The sequence below is a fragment of the Neofelis nebulosa genome, chromosome 15, assembly GCF_028018385.1.
Source record: "Neofelis nebulosa isolate mNeoNeb1 chromosome 15, mNeoNeb1.pri, whole genome shotgun sequence".
NCBI classification, from domain to species: Eukaryota; Metazoa; Chordata; class Mammalia; order Carnivora; family Felidae; genus Neofelis; species Neofelis nebulosa.
Genome location: NC_080796.1, coordinates 35,154,068 through 35,160,067, shown reverse-complemented (window position 1 = coordinate 35,160,067; position 6,000 = coordinate 35,154,068).

Here is a 6,000-nt window from a genome sequence, read left to right as displayed (position 1 = left end):
CTGATAGTACATGCTCAGTAAGTATCTGTTGAATACATGAATGAATTAATAATAAGTAGGCTCCAAGTAAAATGTTTTCAAGATGGATGGAATAGATTCAAAGGAAGAGATGAAAGGGGGCTAAAAAAATGCTAGAAATATAATTAAGGTTATATTTCTCAACCTGCAATAATGTAATTACATCTATACTATTTAAAATGGACATTCTAATAAATAAAAGAAAGGAACATGGAAAATAGAATTGTGTTTAGTAATGAATTTGTAAAAATTGTTTTAAAAATCAGGGGAAATTGGAGTTAATTTCACATGGACCAAGCTGTAGCTGCTTTTAAATTTTAAAAGCCACTGAGTTAAAGAGCCTCTTCTGTCAACATTACTTTCACTTTCCTGGGCTAAGTCAGTGGACTGGGTCTCCCAGGAAGAGCAGACTCAGCATCACCTGGAACCTGTTAAAAATGCCAATTCTCAGACACCACCCCCCTCCCCCATCTGCCAAATCAGAAACTCTTTGGGTAGGGCTCTGAAATTTGTGCTTTAACAAGTCTTCCAGATGATTTGGATGTGTGCTAAGGTTTGAGAAGGCTGGCTCTGACCTAATCTGGCTCCCCAGAGGGAGATGCTCCTTTGTACCCCTCCCAAGTGGAAGCTGTTCTCCAGTTGCATTCCTTGGACGGCTGGCTTGGAGTAACCATGGACTGTTTTCTTCCTTATTCCTCTTTGCCTCCCATAGGCCACTTTTTCTCCCTCCTCTCACAACACACAGGTACACGCGCATGCGTGCACACACACATGCACATGCACAGCTCATCAGACCAGACTTACTACCATTACACTTTCTTATTTGCCATTAACCTTTGTCTTCTGCCTCATGTACAAACAAGATCTTATTTTATTTTATTTTATTTTATTTTATTTTATTTTATTTTTAATGTTTTTATTTATTTTTGAGACAGAGAAAGACAGAACGTGAGTGGGGGAGGGGCAGAGAGAGGGGGAGACACAGAATCTGAAACAGGCTCCAGGCTCTGAGCTGTCAGCACAGAGCCCGACGTGGGGCTCAAACTTTCACGAGCTGTGAGATCATGACCTGAGCCGAAGTCAGACGCTCAACCGACTGAGCCACCCAGGCTCCCCTAAGATCATATTTTAAAACACAAAATGAAACCAAAAAAACCCACTCTTGAACCTCCTCTCCCTTCTAGTCATTGCCCCACGTCTCACCTTCCTTTTACAGCAGAACTCAAAATAATTCTCTAAAAAGTCTCCTTTGTTTTTCTTTCAAACTCACTGAGTCAGGCTTTTACTGACACTGCTCAACTAAAAGTGCTCCTATCAAGGTCCTTTGCTTTGCTAACTAACTCCAGGGAGCAGTGTTTAATCCTCATTTTATTGACCTGTCAGCAGTTTCCAATGGTCTGTCACACCTGCTTCCTCAGACTACTCTCTTCCCTTGATGTCAAGCCACCACACTCTCTTGATTGCCTCCAGTTCTGTCTCCTTTGCTAGTACTTCTCCTATACCTGAGTACTAGATCAATACCCTGAATTCTGGAGTTCAAACCCATATGCCAATGTCTACTCACCATACCCATTTTGTTGATTACTGGCATCTTAAAGCTAACATGTCCAAAACTGAGCTCCTACATACACCCTCCCAGACCTACCTACTTCTTTACAGTCTTTACTTTTTCAGCTGATGGTAACCCCATTCTTCCAGTTGCTTAGGCCAAAAATCTCAAGTGATCCTTGGCTCCTCCTTCTCCCTTGTGCCACATCCAAATCAACAACAGCAAAACCTGTTGGGTCTACTTCCAAAATACATCCAGAATTTGACTGCCTAACGTCCTCTCCACTGCTGCCATCCTGCTTCAAGCCGCCATCATGTGTCACCTGGATTGTGTAGTAGGCTCCCAACTGGGGTTCCATGTCCTCTCTGGTTCTCTGCGAGTCCATCCTCAGCACAGCCCTGGACTGATCCTGCCAAACCTGAGTCAGACCTCACCACTCCTTTACTCAAATGCCTTCGGTGATTTCCCCTCTAAGTCAGAGTGCAAAAGAAAGTGCTTGCGATGATGTAGAAGGTCCTCCATAATCAGTCCTCCATTACCTTCTTGATCTAAATTCCTGCTCAGTCTCTCCTTCCAACGCCATCCTCTTTACTATTTTCTTCAGGCACGTTTCCACTTCAGTCAGGGTCTCTGCCCTGCACTAGCCACTCTCTTTGTCCAGACTGTTTTCCTCCAGGTATCTGCCTCACTCCCTCTCTCTCTCACTGCCTCCTCCACCCCCACCCCCCTGCACCCCCATTACTCAAAGGTCACAATTCTGGTGATTCTTATCTAACATTAAGTCATCTTTCCATTTTCTTTCTCCCTTTCATTTTTCTCTCTCTTTATAACTCTCAGCACTATATACCATATAGTCTATTTTACTTATCTGTGTTGTTCATTGTCTCTCTTCCACACTCTGATATAAACTCCATGAGGTAGAAATTTGTGTCTCTTTTGCTCTGTCCTAGATCCCTGAGCCGTGCCTGGCACATGGTAGGCAGTTCATACCCATCTGTTGAAAAATGAATGACTGAAAATTTGAGTTCTTCATTTCAAAAATGTGTTGACATTCAGCCACAGGCCTAAGGGATAATATAAAACTCTTGCATTTTTAAATGGAAAGAATTTACATACTTTTGTGATAACTTTGTTAAGATCTATCCCTCCTCCCTCTTAATTGTTAGCCCCATAAGGACTGGAACTGAGTGTTTTGCTCACAATTGTCCAGGACCAGGACGAGGTAAGGTAAGTGAGGCATGTGCTTTGAGCATAAAATTGAACTGGGGAAGGGTATCTCAAGTAATCAAGATAAATAAGATTTTACCAGTGATCAAGATAATATTTTAATGCAATAGTTTTTAAACGTCAAAATTAATGTAAAAATCTGTGATGAACAACATATCAACGTTTTACATAAAGATAGGATTAGTATTACTGACTTCCTTTAGCCCCAGTTACCAATATGACTCCACTTTGGTGCTGAGTTCATCTTTTGGTAGCTGATAACCTTTTGCTGAATGAATGAATAAATGAAGGCCAGTAAGAGGTTCTATACGAAGAGGAATCTATCTCTTGGAGACCTTTCTTTGTGCCTTGACTTTAATAACTAAAGAGACCAACACTTACTACACGTCAAGGATTGACCGAAGGGCTTTATAAATATAAATATAGAATAATTTAGTTAAGCTTCCCCCAAACCCTATAAATAGTTATTATTATTATCATCCCCATTTTACAGATGTGGAAACTGAGGTCCAGAGAAATGAAATGATTTCTGTGAGTTCATAGTGGCAGAGTTAGCTTGATAGTGGCTGTGTCACTATCTCCTTGGATAGGAAGTCTGATGGGTCTGCAAGGCACCAGGAGACATTCTAGGAAAAGGGCATCTATGCAAATTCCTTTTGCTGTTATAGAGCAAGTTCACATGGACACCAAAATAAATCATGAAAACATAGGAAAAAACAGATGTCACGATCCAAACGCTAGGCTAGGGAAACTAATGTGGAATTATTTTATGAAGCATGTCAAACATATGGAACAAGTTACAAAGCAGGGCCCTTATAGTCTTTGTTTTTAAGGTACCGTTGGGTTTGGAAACCAGAGTGTAGTATAGAAAAGAGAATGAGAGAAGGAGAGAAATTATCCCATCCTCTACGTAGCAGACACACGTTGCTCTGCTCTGATAGATTTCTCATCATTATCAAACTTTAAAACATGACCTTTTCCTATGAGAAATAACGTGTGGTATTGTCATGGGAAGGCAAGCAATCTAGTAAATTCTAAATGGTTTTGTATATAAAGGGTAGGATCACAAGTGGGGATCACTTGCTCCAGACTATTTGCATGTCTATTCAAAGCAAATGCCATTGAAGTTAACCACATTAACTTGGAATTTATGGTGCAAGGGCTCTGTTGAGGTTTGTCCTCAAGAAGATTTGCCATTTAAAATGTGTAAGCAAGTTTTCAGAGAATAACTAACACATTTAATCAAATATAATCTCTATACCCTTTATAGGAGCGTGATCTTCCCTTACTTTGTGCGAGATAGTGAAGTTTTATTGCACGTTGTGAATGTTGGCAATAATACATATAAAAGTCTTTGGGAAATACATCAAGGGCAAAAAAATGTGAGAGGGCTTTCGTATTTGCAGTCTCTATCTTAAAATAAATTGTGTAATACTTGGATAATGACATAGATTTGACTTACAGCCTCTCGGCTGACAACTTCTGACTTCCCTCTCCTCTTCTCAAACCTTGCCTGCAGAAGCAGACTCCACATGGGCCCTGGAGCTGCAGGCTTTCCCTCTTTGAGCTCCTAAGCAACTCCACCTATATATATAGACTAGAAAACAATACAAAAATAAATGTGTCTATCCCCAGGCTCCAAGGAGAAATTTATATTTCAATCCAACTTCTTTTAAGATGTGTTGAAATAAGGTAAGATGTTTTTTGCTCTCCTTTTGCTTTTACATGAATTTCTGGGGCTCTTTGAAGTCCCAGAGGGGGCTGACAGCCCTAAGGAGTTGTTTTTACCAGACCTGAAGAGTGCTTGTCCACCTGCACCAGTTTGTTCCATGTGTTCTTGAGAAGTGGAAACTCAGCTATTGGTGGGTGTTGGTGTATCTGAAGAGTGACTCTCAATCACTAAAAGCTCCAGTGGAAATAACAGAGGCTTTTTAAAGTATCGAGTTCTAAAAGCAGGGGTGGGAGGGATAGGCCCCAAATACCATTTTTCAGCATAAGACATAAACTCATTGGTTGCCTCCCAACAGGAAAATAAGAGTCAGGGAATCCTCCTTCCTCTGAGCCGTCTGTGCATGTGGCAGCCTCCCCTACTCGGCATCGTGGCCGCCCCCAGACCTCCGGTGAAGCCCAAGGTCATTAAAAAGAGGACCAAGAAGTTCATGCCGCACCAGTCCGATCGATATGTCAAAATTAAGTAAACTGGCAGAAACCCAGAAGCAGTGACTATTCAGAGTGTCCGGAAGATTCAAGGGCCAGATCTTGATGCCCAGCACTGGTTACAGGAGCAACAGAGAAACAAAGCACAGCTGCCCGGTGGCTTCCGGAACTTCCTAGCCCTCAACGTCAAGGAGCTTGAAGAGCTGCTGATGTGCAATAAACCTTACTGTGCAGATTGCTCACAGCGTCTCCTCCAAGAACCGCAAGGCTGCTGTGGAAAGAGCAGCCCCGCGGGCCCTCAGAGTCAGCAATCCCCGGCCGCACAGCAAAGAAAATGAATAGACAGCTTATGTGCACGTCATATTTATGTTCATAAAACCATAAAACTACCAAAAAAAAAAAAATCAGGGAATCCTGAGACAAGATTTCTTTGATATTTCTTCAAACACATAAGTCTGAGAGAAAACACTAGATTTATAATAGTGCTTCCATTAGGCAACATGACAATGAATTTACAGTCTAAAATTGCAAGGAGGCTGAGGGACAGGAATGACAAACCTGTTAAAACACTGCTATCAATTAGTTGGGTGAACTTGGGCAAGACATTGCACTTCTGGACCTTTGGTTTTTGTTTTTCTCTGTAATCTCTCTTCCACATATGCAAGATGAAAGTAATAAGTCTGCAGATATAATTTCATTCATTCACTCATTGAACAAATGAGCTGATCATCTACTTTTGTGCCAGGTGAAGTACCAGGTACTGATGATTCAGTACCACGCAAGACTAGACTTGATTGCTATGCTCTTGGAGTTTACATCCTAGAGGGAAGAGCCACACACTAATCAAATATCATAAAAATAAAGGGGAAAATATAAATATAACAACTTTAAAGGGGAAAAAATTACTTTGAGTTATGTAAGCATTTAAAAGGGGGAATCAGGGGCGCCTGGGTGGCTCAGTCGGTTAAGCCGCCGACTTCGGCTCAGGTCATGATCTCGCGGTCCGTGAGTTCAAGCCCCGCGTCGGGCTCTCTGCTGACAGCTCAGAG